At 43.0% G+C, this 13,708-nt stretch overlaps 1 protein-coding gene across 2 annotated transcripts in view; it reads right to left on the minus strand.

Annotated features, from left to right (window-relative positions):
• Positions 1–1,435, minus strand: part of FHDC1 (FH2 domain containing 1) — a 39,868-nt gene extending 38,433 nt beyond the window's left edge. The window contains exon 1 of one of the 2 annotated variants that reach the window (XM_074377232.1): positions 1,045–1,435. The gene's annotated coding sequence lies outside the window, so the exon portion shown is untranslated. Of the gene's footprint in view, positions 1–774; positions 978–1,044 lie in introns of those variants that run through there. The other variant, XM_074377222.1, reaches the window with a different exon arrangement.
• Positions 1,436–13,708: the final 12,273 nt, after the last annotated feature.

A 13,708-nucleotide genomic window follows, 5' to 3' on the forward strand; every position in this document is an offset into this window, starting at 1 on the left:
CCTCCCAAGGTTCGGGGTCGGGGTCCAGGGCGCGGGGGAGACAGCCTCACGGCCGCAGTGCGGATCAGCCAAAGGGAAGAGCCAGCGAGAACACAGAGGGGAGACTCCTGCTGTTTGGTCGTAGGATTAAACCGAGAGCTCGCTGTCCCCGAGCTGGGGCACCGCAGCGGCTGGAGGTGACCCGCCAGCCTACCTGCTTCCTTCCCTAAACTTCCACAAGCGCAGGGCTCAACTTCTAACCTGAACTTCGCATAGCCAGAGCGAGCGTGCCCGAGCGAGAGCCACCTTGTCCTCGGTCTGCATCACCCGGACGCGGTCCTGGCCAGCCCCGCACCCACTGCCAGGAGGGGCAAGTCGTGGCTCCCTGCTGGCCAGGGACCCGGCGCGGCACCCCCAGTAGCGCGTTCTTGGACGGGCGGGGATCAAGTAGAGGCTCAGTTTATCCAAAAGTCCTGGCAGCCAAAGCTAAATCAGCCGGCCCGGGTTTAACACGGAGGCGGCCCGCGACCTAGCTCGTTCTCCGTCCAGATCCGCGCGTCTTCGCCTCAAGAGACCGATCACTGTCCTCTGCGGCCCGGGGAGTGCAGCCGCCAAAGTTGGAGGAGCCCAACCCTCCCCAGCCTTCCCAGTGAGGCTGAAAGGCAGCCGAGACTGAGCGTCGCAGCCCAGGTCCTGGCAGATCCTCGCCCCCGGCCCTCTAGAGCCGAGGCGTCTCGGTTTCACGGTGCCCCTGAGCGGCGATGACCCTGCCTGGGCCGCGCGGCTCACACTCACCCGCAGCCGGCGCTCCCCGTGCGCGCTCCTCTCTGCCCGCCGCCCGCAGTCTCCCAGCGCCGCCACCTCCTCCCGGGTCACTGCAGCCTGGGCTGCCCGGGACCACAAGGGGGCAGGGCGGCGCGGGGCGGGGCGCAGCCGCTGCTTCAGGTAACAATGCTGCAGACGGGGCTGCTCCTAGTGCCAGCTGCAAAGGGCAGCACGCGCTTTTCTGCTCAGCCCTTCCTCCCTCCCACCCTCGAGCACCAACGTCGGCGCTGCGGCTCTCACCTCCACCTGCGTGGGGCCCCGGGGGCCTGGAAGCCGCCACCCGGCAAGCGGCTGACGGTATCCGAAGCCTGGCGCGGGGCGGGACGGCCCGCCACTGAGGAAAGTAGGGGAGGCAGGGGACAGAGATATACGGACCGCGAAGTAAGGCCAGGTGTCCTCGTGGAACCTGCAAGGGAAGGCGCCAAGCTGGCTCTTCACCGGCAAGTACCTTCCACAAAGGAGCCTCTGCGGCAGCCTCCCGGACACCCTCCCCTGCGCACACGCGCGCGCACACACATGTGCGCACACGCACATTCATGCACGCTCAAACCCCGAGTGCGCATACACAAACGCGGGCCGGGCCACCCTCTGCCCCCACCTCCCCAACCGCGTGGCCGACTCCCAGTCGGACTTGAGCTTCCCAAAGGTCAGCTCCTCCCTGGTACCTGCCAAATGTAAATCTGTTTTTTTTTTTTTCCTTTTTAATTTCCTCAGTGATTCAGTGATGATGGTAACAGAAGCCTTTCAGTTATATTTAAGCAAAAGAGAGAGAGAAGAGAGAGAGAAAAGAAGAGAAAAGAAGAGAAGAAAAAGTCCACTCCAGGCCTGATCGCTTGAACAGACGCTGTCTGGGAAAAGCTCCTCAAAGGAGGAAACGGGGGGATGGTTTAATCGCATCTTTTTTTTCAAAGTGACTTGCGACGCTAGGCAGTGAGAAACGAGTAATCAAAGAAAACCTATCCCAGGCAAACCGGCTGGTGGGAAGTCAGCTGCAGGGGTGGGGAGGCGCCCTCTGCGGGGATGAAGTCATAGCTACCTTTGGCTCTGTGATCCCAGATAACAGACCAGGGCTTTGCCAGCTTCTGGTGCCTGATGACTTCCCCTTTCCCCACCCTGGTCCTCAGCCCCTGAACTCCCAGGTTAGAATTCCCAATCTCCACAGGGATAGAAGAAAGAGAAGCGATTAGGGTAAAACCGCAAACAAATGAAAAAACAAAAAACAAAATCGTGCCCATCAGTAGCCCATTTCTTAGCCGTGAACCAGCCTTAAAACAAAACATGAAGGAAGTAGATCCAAGTTAGACCACAGAAAATCTCACAAAGTGGGAAGGGTAATAAAAGAGAAGGCCCTCTGCTCAGGAAGTTGACATTGACCCCAAAGGAATAGTGACCGTGCAGGCAAAGGTCAGATCAAAGAACATGGAAAGTGAGGAGCTAATGGCGCCCTCGCATTTTCTGTCACCCTGGCCAGATGAGGAGTCGATACCCCCTGCACACTTCCTGCTCTTCCAGCCCCCCTCCAACCTGGGCCTCCCCATCGGGTAGTGAGTGTGCACTCTCAAACCAGTTACTTTTTTGAAGGGTCAAGTCCAGTGACCCATCCTCAGCCCCTGGGCCCTTTGATCTTTCCACAGCATCCTGGCCCATCGGCCTCTCTCTGCCTCTCCGGTATCCTCTGCTGGCCCTTCTTCCTTTGAGGACAGTGATTGAATCTTTCCAACTCTTTCTTTCCCATTATCCCATGGGGACTGCCTTCCGACTTCAACCTGGAGGGGTCCAGAATTTGCTTGTATAACTCATGAGGGAGATTTTAAAAGAAAAACAATAAAAACTTACAAACACAGGGGAGGGTATAGCTCAATGGTAGAGTGTGTGTTTATCATGCAGGAGGTCCTGGGTTCAATCTCCAGTCCCTCAATTTAAAAAAAAAATTAAATAAAACCTAATTACCCCTCCCCAAAAAACAAAAACAAAAACAAAACAAATCTTACAAACACAACACCAGCGATATGTCCTTGGAAGTGTCTGGGAAAAGCGAGGGGCATGAGAACTTGAGCTCCGAGGTAAACCCACTTCCAATTTTACCTCTATATCAGAGATTCTTGAATCCATATTGCCCCTGTCAAAGCTCAAGTCCAAGTTAATTGTCGAAAAGTCAACTCAGCTGTCTCTCAAAACTAGTATTCTTCCTGCCTGCACCCCTTTCTTAAGACCTGATTTTTAAAATTCAAAATCCCAGCTTTCCTCTGGGTTCTTTTTCTGTTTTAAATTCCTTATATCTAATTACACCCAATTGTTGCTCTTTCTCAAGTAAGATCTCTTGCATCTGTGCTTTATGTCCACAGCCACTACACTAGCCCCGATCAGAGGAAGGGGGAACCAAGATTTTTTTGCTATGTGTCAGGCATCGCACTTGCTTCTCACAACCATCTTAAAAACCCCACTTTCTGTCTTTTCCAGCTTAGACAAGTTAAACTGGACTCCTGCCTTCCCACTGCCTGAGCATTCCTTCTGCCTCTCTTCTCTTCTCCTGACTCTGCTGTCAGGTCAGTGCTTTTAAAATCTGATGGCATCATGTTACTTACCTGTTCCAAACCTCCATATAGGTCCACATAGTTGCCTCCAGGGAAGAGGCGGCAGTCTTCAGTCTGACACTTGGGTAGCACCCTGCCTCCACCTTGCTTCCACAATCTGAAGCATCCCATTTTGCTCAAGCAGCATTGTGTGCTTCCCTGGAATGTGATGCACTCATTTTGACTCTTATTTTCTGTGTTGTGCATATTAGGTGGCAAAAATACTTGAATAGAGCAGAGTGCAACTCTCAAATACAGTTAATTTCCCATTGATTGGATCTGAGACTGCCAATCTAGCGGATAATTTATTCTTCATTTATTAATTGTTAGCCACGCCTTCATCTCAGCTAAGTTTGTGCTCGGGAGTTAAGATCTGCCATTCAGTTGTATCCCAGAAATATGCCTGCCCCTCTATCTGCAAGGAAGGCTGGAAAGATGCCTGGAGTCAGGCTGCCCAAAGTCCAAGCAGCCCCTGGAATTTGTGGCTTGGAGTTTATTGCTGCCACTGCCAGGCTCTTAAGCAGGGGGCAGTGTGGCCAGACCTCTCAGGATGCATGGCAGGTGCTTAGAGTGGCCTCCCAGGTGCCAGCTCTAAGCCCTACTATAGAATTCTGTTTGCAGCCTTTCCTTTCCTCTCCCAGGCTGTTCCTTCCGGATTGCTCCATTTCCATTACCCAGTTCATTTTCTTTCTTCTATCTTCTCCTCCTCAGCCCTGAGAGGTTTTCATTTTCTCTGTCATCAGACTTGAATCTGTCATTAGGAGCCACTAGACAAAGCCTTCCAACTAAAATGAAACAAATGTCAGGATCCGTTCTAAAGAATACCTTACAGCTCTAAAAAAGGCTCGTTTGCTCAAGGAGTAAGTCTAATCCATCAGCTGACTTCTTGGAGCCATGGGGCCAGAATGGACACAAAGAAATGAGTCCCCTCGGGCAAAGGGTTGAGACATTACACTGATTTTTAAACCTCTCTCTCTCTGATACAGACTGAGCTTTATTTAATTTTTACTCTTCTTAAAACAGATATCTGATGAGATCAGCTGTTCAGTAGATTATAGGCTATGTCTTTGCTCTTAAAACTGGAAACTGCAAAAGAAACAAACAAATGCTACCAACTCTGTAGTTGGACAGACTTGCAGACAAATGCAAAGACTCAAAAACACTTCCAGCACCAGCCATTTCAAAGAGAAATTGCTAGGCCTTGTTTACTTCAGAGGATGGAAAGTGTAAAACAAATAAAATCAGTAGAATTTTTACTGTCACTGTGAATGCAAATTTGCAGCCAGTATCTTATTGGCCAAATGCTGACTGCATTACTAGAATTTTTCAAACAGCTTTGAGCTGAGAAAACAATGCTTTATTTTTGTAGGCTAAGAAATTTAAATAGCAAGTGGCCTTTAAATATAGTAAATAATGACTAGGTTCTGATTGTTAAGAGGTAGACACTTTGTGTCTGGATGCTAAGTAGTGATTTCTGAAAGTTTGAAATAGAAAATGTTTCCACACGCGGTGCTGATATCCGTGGAGGCAGTTACGGCATTTCCTTTGCTGGAAATAAATACAGGTAGTTTGTCAATAACAATGCCTGGTTTGTTTGAGGGTAGGAGGGATTACAGACAATCCTTGCCCAATGTATAGGACTGAGGTAATTATGACCCTGGTCCCCATGACCCTTGTCCCCATCTGTCTTTTTTTAGAGCAAATGGTCCGTTTTCTCCTTTTTAAGGGGTGTGTATGTGTGTGTGTGTGTAGACAGGGATGGAAGAGGAGACTAAAGTAAGAGAAAAGGTGTCTGTACCACTGAGTTTTCACCCAGAAAACCTTTAGCTGGGCTTTTTCTTAGCTTACAGTTGGTGCAGTGGTTAGAAACCTGGTTGGTATTAATTATAAACGTAACATCTGGCTGTTATGACATTCAATTTTTGAGGAGAAAAAGAGCTTTAAAATGTAACATGAAAGCGTATCACTTTTTTCCATTATCCATCATCAAAAACAAGTCTGTGAGTTTCACTAAAAGGAATTAAAGAGTATATGTCAGATGCCAATTTCTTCCGCTACAGGTTCCAACTGTTTCCAAGTTGTTTACCTTCTAAGAAGTTAGAAAGGCAAACAGTAATTTGAAACCATAACACACACAGTAGAAGCTGTCCACAAACAGAAACCCAACGAACAAACAATATTGAGATGTGATGGGGTGTGTGTGTGTGTGTGTGTGTGTGTGTGTGTGTGTGTGTGTGTGTCCCTGGGGAAATACTATGTGCATGTCCGGTGCAAGACTTGGTAGGGCATATGAAGGTGGGAGAAAGGACATGCTGGTGACTTAGCAATTTATAAAGCCATTTTTACTCACCTTGGAAACTGAGTCTGTACTTAAGTCTAGTGGACCAGTTATAAACAATCTCTCTGCACTAAGCTTCCATTTTAATCAGAAGGTAAATACTCTGGATATGATAGCAAAGAATAAAGCCAGTCCACAGCAATTAGTATCTTAATATTCCTCAAGCCAGATTTATAAAAATAATGAAAAAGGAGCATTTTTGGAGAAAGTGAAGAGAGTGAGCTTTCCGGTGGGAACACCATGATTCAGGGTTTGACCAACTTTGGCCACAAAGAGGACCCCAATCAAAACACTCAGCATCAACATTAGGTCACATATGTATCGTCAGTGGGCTGACCAGGCTAAAACTGAAGAGGGTGCATTGGAGTGGAACCTAGGACTTCCCTTGGGAATCTTGAAACACTTTACTCCTAGCTTGCTGGTTTCCTCCTGACCCAAGAGGCTCCTCGATTTAATCTGTGTGGTGCTACACGTTCAGTCATTTGTAGTTTTAAATGGATGAAAAAATTTCCCCTCACATTTCTAAGTTTGTTTTATCTAGTGTTTTTGTGCCTCTGATCAACTTTTGTGAGTTAAATTGTATGTCATTTCATAAAATAAGAGCAAAGTTGACCTACACAAAGTATTTCTCTGTTGGTGGTGATTTCTCAGGATGAGGCTAGGGAAAAGAGCAAATGACTTTATTTTTCATTTTTCTTGTTTGGTTTTCTAAAGAAAACTCTGGACTCACCGCCCACTGCATCCCTCTGTTAAAGGCACAGGTGGACGGATTTCTGAATTTTTGACTTTTGAACTGTGTTGTGCTTTCTGTGGGATAATTGATGGGGAGTGTTGCTCCAGGTGTCTGGTTTGTATGAGGCAGGGGGGCAGGGGATGCTGGAGGCAAACACACAGTTAAACACAGGACTTGAATTTACACTGCACGGTGGAATTTTTTTTTTTTTTTTTTTTTTTTTACTGTTGGCAATAGCTTCAACAACAACAACAAAAAGGTAATTTCTCTTCCCAGAGAAACTGAATACACTCTCACTGTGGATTCTTATTTACTTTAATATTTGAGGTCACAGAGATACATCAGACTTGTAATTTCCTTTTTAGGGGGAAGTAATCAGGTTTATTTAATTATTTATTTAATGGAGGTACTGGGGATCGAACCTGGGACCTCCTGTGCGCTAAGCATGCACTCTGCCACTGAGCTATACTCTCCCTGCGCCAGAAAAGCACAGAAAATGCTAAATGTTCCCACAGCTCATTTCCCTCTTCCTCCTCCCCATTATCAAAGATTGGAACGTATTTTCTAGTTTTGCATTTTTTCCTTTATAAGCGTGCCGTCTTCATGGTTGATCTCAATAAGGAGACTAATATCCAAGAGCCCTGCTTGCCTGCTGGGCAGAATCAGGTTAAACCTTGTCTCCTGGGGCAGAGAGGGAGGTCAGAGGAAGGAATTTTCCTGGCAGCTCCACTGCACAGGAGCTCATAAAAAAGGGGGCCCTTGTGATCCCAGGTCCATGGTACAGAGTCTACAGAAGTCACTTGATGGTTCAAAGACCTTTGTCCTGTGTGACAGGCTGGGTTGAGGCACCATAAAGAAATCAGAGGGGCTAACTGGGGGGAACAGGGGCATAGTGGGAGCAGGGGAGCCATGCAGATAATGACTCACCCCCTAATTTTTATTAGCATCCAGATTGTTAACACAAGTCACATGTTTCTCTACTTTGGCCAGAGCTCTGGAGATAACCACCAATGACATTGTTTGCATGTGTCTTCCCTGTCAGAGTAAGCTGATTGATTCTGCATTAGGCTACAATCATCGAACTCACAGTAAAAGACTTCTACCAGAATTGTCTTCAAATTTCCAAAAGCCATTTTTGCAGATGCTAAGCCTTACCTGGGGAACCTTGAAACTCTAGGTACCCCAGTCCTCGTATGCCTCGTTTAATACACACATGTGAGCAGCTAGGCAACTAGTTAGTTTCTTTTCCTTCTCAAAAATCGGAGAGCTCAGGTTAACCTCCAGATGGAAACTAAGTCATATATTTGGGCCAACAATTCTCCCCTCAAAACCTAGAAGCTACAGACAAATTCTGTCTCTTTGTCCAAATACTCTAGTGCTACTTGGTAAAAAGGAATCAAACATTCTGTTGGACTGAATGGTATTGGGGGGAAAAGTGTTAAGATTCAAAGCCTACTAAGAAATAAGACTATACTATGAGATTTGATTTATGTGAGTTTTCATTTGACCACGTGGATAGAACTGTTTCAATGGACGGAGCCGCCATGGTAGGAGGGTAAAATCACCCTTCTGCACCCAACACACACGTTTGCACAAAACATTCCAATTTGGAGCTGAAGGCTGGCTGCTTCCATGTTCAACCACTAATAGCATGTATTCCCCACACCATACATTCCCAGGATTTGCACGGCTCCAGGAAATTCAACCATTATTGTTATTTTTAAAATCATCGTCATTGACAGAACTGAGTGCCTTTGGTGTGCAAGGCCCAGGGAGGGCTACACGAATATTCAGAACAGTTCTGTCCTCAAGAGGCATCTATAATCCAGCAGGGAATTCACCAGAGGAGACTCAAGCTCTTTGAGGTAGGATATAAAAGCACACAAAGAAAATATTTTATGGTTTAAAATTTTTTTTTAATTAAAATAAAAAAATTTTTTATTTTATTTTATTTTATTTTATTTTATTTTAGGGTGGAGATTAGGTTACTTATTTGTTTATTTATTTATCCATTTATTTAAATAGAGGTATTAGGGATTGAATCCAGGACCTCATGCATGCTAGGCACACACTCTACCACTGAGCTATCCCCTGCCCTCCCATTTTAAGACAATCTTAATGATTAAAAAAACATTAAAAGGCAGAAAAAGTGTACATATAAATGCTGAAGAAATGCAGGCATGCACAGGCCAGTCACATGAAACATTTCAGAAGACATACTGCTATCCAAGCCAGAGCCACGCCACCTGGCGCTGCACTGAAAACACCTCCAGCTTGGACACAGCTTGGGAAGAAGAGTGATTGGAACTGAGTTCTTCCTTCTGAAATTTGATACAGAGGATTGAGAATTGAAGTATGCAGCTTGGATCCTCTTCTTTAGGGCTGCACCAAAGAGACAGGGATTCCTGATTTCAAACGAGGAGAGACAAGCCCACCCTTGGAGAGACTGTCTGCTCAGGCAAACTGCTCCCGCAGGTGAGGTGCACAAGATTCCAAAGAGGCTACTGCGAGGAAATAAGATATTATAATAACGAAAAGTCGGCACACTAGAAATTAAGTCAATTCATGAAGGAAATTTTTCCTAATGAGTTGGGCGGGCCCAGCTCACCACTTGGGAACAGAAATTCACATAAAAGTGAGCTAAACGGACTAAACAGGCAGAGTTCTTCCTCGAAGAGGTCAAGGTCAGTGTCGAGGTCACTGGCAAGGAAGTCGGGGGTGGCTTGGACTGAAGCTACTGTGTCTCGGGGAAAAAGGCTTGTTTTCACTGCTCTAGCCTTGAGCATAAATAGGGGCTCCAAAGCTTGAAAACCCGAAGAGGAACAACAGACTCTTATTATGTCACTTCTTTTTTTTTTTTTAAGGACAAAGAGGGAAGTTAGGACCACAGCCTGCTGTAAAGCTTTAATATCTTACTTTCCCTTGTCAGTTTAGGCAAGGTCCTCCGTATACATATATAAAAGTTTTATCATTAGACTTATAGCTCTTGGTGTGCAATTTCTAACTGATTTCTCTTCTTTTATGGTTGGCTTAATGGGAGGAAAATGCTGAACTTCACAAAGACAATGTAGTGAGCTGTTTCAAAGTTTAGAGAATCCGAAGACAGATTTTTTTTTTTTTTCCAAAAGGCCATACATACCATGGGGAAAATTTAAATGACAAATTAAAGGCCAGGCCTTCTCTGGTAGCCAACACCAGCCCAAGGAGGAATTGCTGGAGCCACTTCAGGGACTCTCTGACCCTCTTGAGGGTGTTAGTGGAGTCAGGTGAAGAAAGGCATGTTGACCGGTGTGTTCAGCAAATACTCATGACCTTTCAAACCTACACAGATTTGTTTTTTTTCCAACTCACCTAGTATTACCAGTGATTATATAGTAACCGTTGCCATGGTAAAAACTCAATTCTCAAAACATCATCTGGGCTTTTTTTTTTTTTTTTCTTTCCCTGCTTCTATGACTGATGTAAACTAGTTGGAAAATTTTAATCCACAGGATTTTCCTTGTTCTGACCTAAGGTAGGGGTGAGGGAACTGGAAATAGAGACTTGGAGAACAATGTAAACATCCATTATTTATTTGGGGAGTTCTTTAAAGAGTTAAGTTATTTTATCAATTTTACAAGTGTGAATTAGGGACAATTTGTCCAGTTCTTAAAATATCTTTTCAGATTGAAAGTAAGTTATTAAAAATTACCAGTGTACAAATATAACTTATTTTAAACAGTCTAAGTTGTTATAGTAAGTGAAGCTATAAGCAGCTAAGTTTTAAGAAATCTAGGAAGTAGTACAGAGTAGCACGTATGCTTATTTATGACTAAATGAAAAGGAGAAAAAATTGAGACAAGAATAATTGGTAGTACGCTAACACAAAGTTAGAGTTTGATTTGGGGTTTTAACTTCCTGTATAGTTTCAAATAGCCATTTAGAAAGTTGAGGAGAAAAAGGAGAAAGAAAAATCTAAGCTTAGTGGATGTATGTTTTCCTACATGACTTTTTCTAACTGGTCTCATATCCTGAGACCAGTTATTTCTGCTTCTTCAAATGTCCTGTTTCTGTGATCTTCACTGACAAACAGAAAACTGTTCAACTTTACACTTTCTTGAATTTCTGTGCTTCCAAGTGCAAAGCAGATTCTTTCACATGCTGGTGGAGGGGTTCTGATAGCTGCAGGGCTGAAGCAGGTGATGTCACCGTAAACAAAAGCAGTCCCTGATTGCCACCCTGTGCAAGAGGGAAGACAGCAGGATCCTACCTGCATTTCTGGACCAAATATCCTAGTTATTTCCTTTCTCATTTTTATTATGAAAAATTTCAAAAAAGGAAAAGTTAAAAGACTTGCACAATGAAACCCCACGCATCCACTACCTATTTGAATTGCTAACATATGGCCATGTTTACCTGAAGATCCCTCTCTCCTTCCTTTTCTCTTGCCCCCAGCTTTCTCTCCAAACATGTGAGCAAATATATGAATGTATATATTTTTGCTGAACCATTTAAAAGTAAACTGCAGACATCACACCACTTCACTTTTAAATATTTTTTAAGCATGCATCTCCTAGGCTATTCCTCTACAATACCACAATCACACCTAAAAAAATTAATGAGAAGCCCCTAGTTGTATCAAATACACAAATTACTCAGTTGTTTCCCAAAATTTTTATACAGCTATTTTTTGAATTATAAAGTCTCTTTTATTTTATAACAAATTTCTAAAATATTTTTTTTCTTTTGTGACTTTTTGAAGAAACCACACCAATTATCTTGCAGAATGTCCAAGATTCTGGGTTTGTCCAATTAATTCCTCATGTTTTCATTTAATTTGTTCTTTACCTGCCTGCCCCGGTATTTTCTGTTCACTGGAATTTAAGGCAAAAGGCCTGATAACAATCTTCCCAGCAGGAATATCTCACAAGTGATGTTGCATAATTTCTACTGCATCATTTCTGGAGGTACATGATTGTCAGGTTATTAGCGATGCTAACTTTGATCACTCGAGTTAGATGGTAAGCACAAAACTCTGATGAATGGCATCTTCTCGTTCACACTGAGTCATCTGTGGGGTAATACTTTGTATTATGGACATAATCTGTTTTCCTTCAATCACTAATGACTTTAGCATCCACTGGAGATCCCTATGTGAATCAATATTTCAGTAGGGACTGCAAAATGGTAATTTTTCTGTTTGCCAATATCTCTAGGTTAAAAAAAAATGGTGATTCATCTGTAAACATCCTAGTAACTTGGGTAGCACTCTGACATAGATTTAGAATAAGTTACAAATGTACCGACTCCTTTGTAACTCAAATGAAATGGTGGTGCAATCATCAAATGCTTTTCTGCATTTTAACTTTCTATCAAAAACCGGACACATTTTTATTACATAGCTCTTGTGAGCGAAGAACTATGCAAAGAGTTGAGGATTCAGGGTGAATCAAAAGCATACACTGTGCCCTTCTCAAGAGCTTAGAGTCTAGCCATAATAAGTACATATATACTCGTCAAAGGAAAGAGGTATAATTATCTGCCTAAAACTTTAGGTAGTTTTTCATAAAAAGCTTCCTAATATGGAATTATAAATCATTTAGGGGGAGAATCAAAATCAAGTCACATATATAAAAATAATTTGAGGACTTAAGTCATTATTCTAAAAATTTCATAATTTTAAAACTTTTCAGCAAAGCCAACAGGATTAAAGTTACCTTCCCTCACCCTACCCTGTAGTATCTTCCACTCCTTTTTTTTTTTTAACAGTGAGTTTGCTTTTTCTTTAAAACTTCAATAATCTAAGCTCTAAGATATAGTGAAGACTAGTACGGGTTACATTTTACTTCCCTATATGTACCCCTCACCCCTCACCCCAACCCCTCCCACCTCCCACCCTCTTCCCTCCTACCCCCTGTGCCAGTGTGGTGTACATTTGACCCCTAAGATATTTATACAGACATACACTTGTAGCAAAGCAAAAGTCTGTTAAGGAAAGTTACTTTTGTGTCTAACATCAATGAAGTGGTATCTTGTTCTTTCATCTTTCCAATGAATCAATAACTCGTGATAAACCCACGGTTGCAGAAAGCCTACAATCTTTGCCAGAGGATGCTTATGGCAAAGCCTAGCTTGAGCCCAAACAAAACAAACTTTGGCTTAATTACTATTATTATTTTTACTGGAAGTTTCATTTGTAAAAATGTCACTGACATTCACCAGCTCTGATGGCATATCAATTGTCAGTCAATTAAGGAACAGTGATGGTTGTCAGACTGGGTCTAACTTCCCTTGCTCATCTGGAGTCTCCTCTTTCCGCAGCAGAGTTAGGACCAGAATAACAAATAGTTCTCACTTAACACACATAAACTGCTAATAGCCAACCTTCATTTCATAAAAACAAAGCTGAATGTCATAGTTTTCTGTACATTAGGAGAAACACTTGGCACTTGATTATAAAGACTCATTTATGTCAGGAAACCTTCAAGTGGGAACACAGAATAGAATTTAATGAAAGTCCTTAAAGGAGGAAAGTTGTTTGCACTGTCATTCTATTTTAACAGGCCTTACTATGTTGTAAAAATAGTCTAGGAACTATGGCCCTTGGAAAAGCTTTGAACTAATGAAAAATATAACTGGACTTCTGATCAGAAAATAGCCTATTTACAACTGAATAGTCTTAGCCAAATAAAAATTTGCAATCTTACAGGGTGAATAATTAAAAAAAAAAAAAAAAGCCTTTGGTTAGAATTGAGTGATGAAGGATCTTGGATGGTCTCAACTCTCGTAGGCAACCGGAAGGTTCAAGAAAAGAGCTAGTGGCAAAAGATATTAAGGAATATTATGACAAAATGCAGGAATTCTTAGTACTTCACAAAAATGAGTACAAATTATACACAAATGTTGCACTGAACTTGCAATTTAGATAATTTGCTTTTATTTTTCACACCTACAGTCATCTTCAGTGGAGGGTAAAGGAGACTGAGCACAAAAGGTAGATCCTTTATTCTTCAAATTAACAATCCCATGATTAAAAGATTTATCTTTAGCTTTTCAATATGCATAATTTTACTTTATATAGTCCTTTTTGGGTTTACATGATTTCTTTTTCAGAACACATTAAGATCAGTGGATTGTATATACTTTGAAATATATCTAATATGACTCTATTTGGGGGTGGACTGTGTTTTTCAATTGAGAAGGCATTTAGACATAGTGCTTTAGAGAAGAAATGATACTCTTGACACATTGATTTAATCATGCAGTTGAAATGGCAGGATT

The sequence above is a fragment of the Camelus bactrianus genome, chromosome 2 (genome assembly GCF_048773025.1).
Source record: "Camelus bactrianus isolate YW-2024 breed Bactrian camel chromosome 2, ASM4877302v1, whole genome shotgun sequence".
Lineage (NCBI taxonomy): Eukaryota > Metazoa > Chordata > Mammalia > Artiodactyla > Camelidae > Camelus > Camelus bactrianus.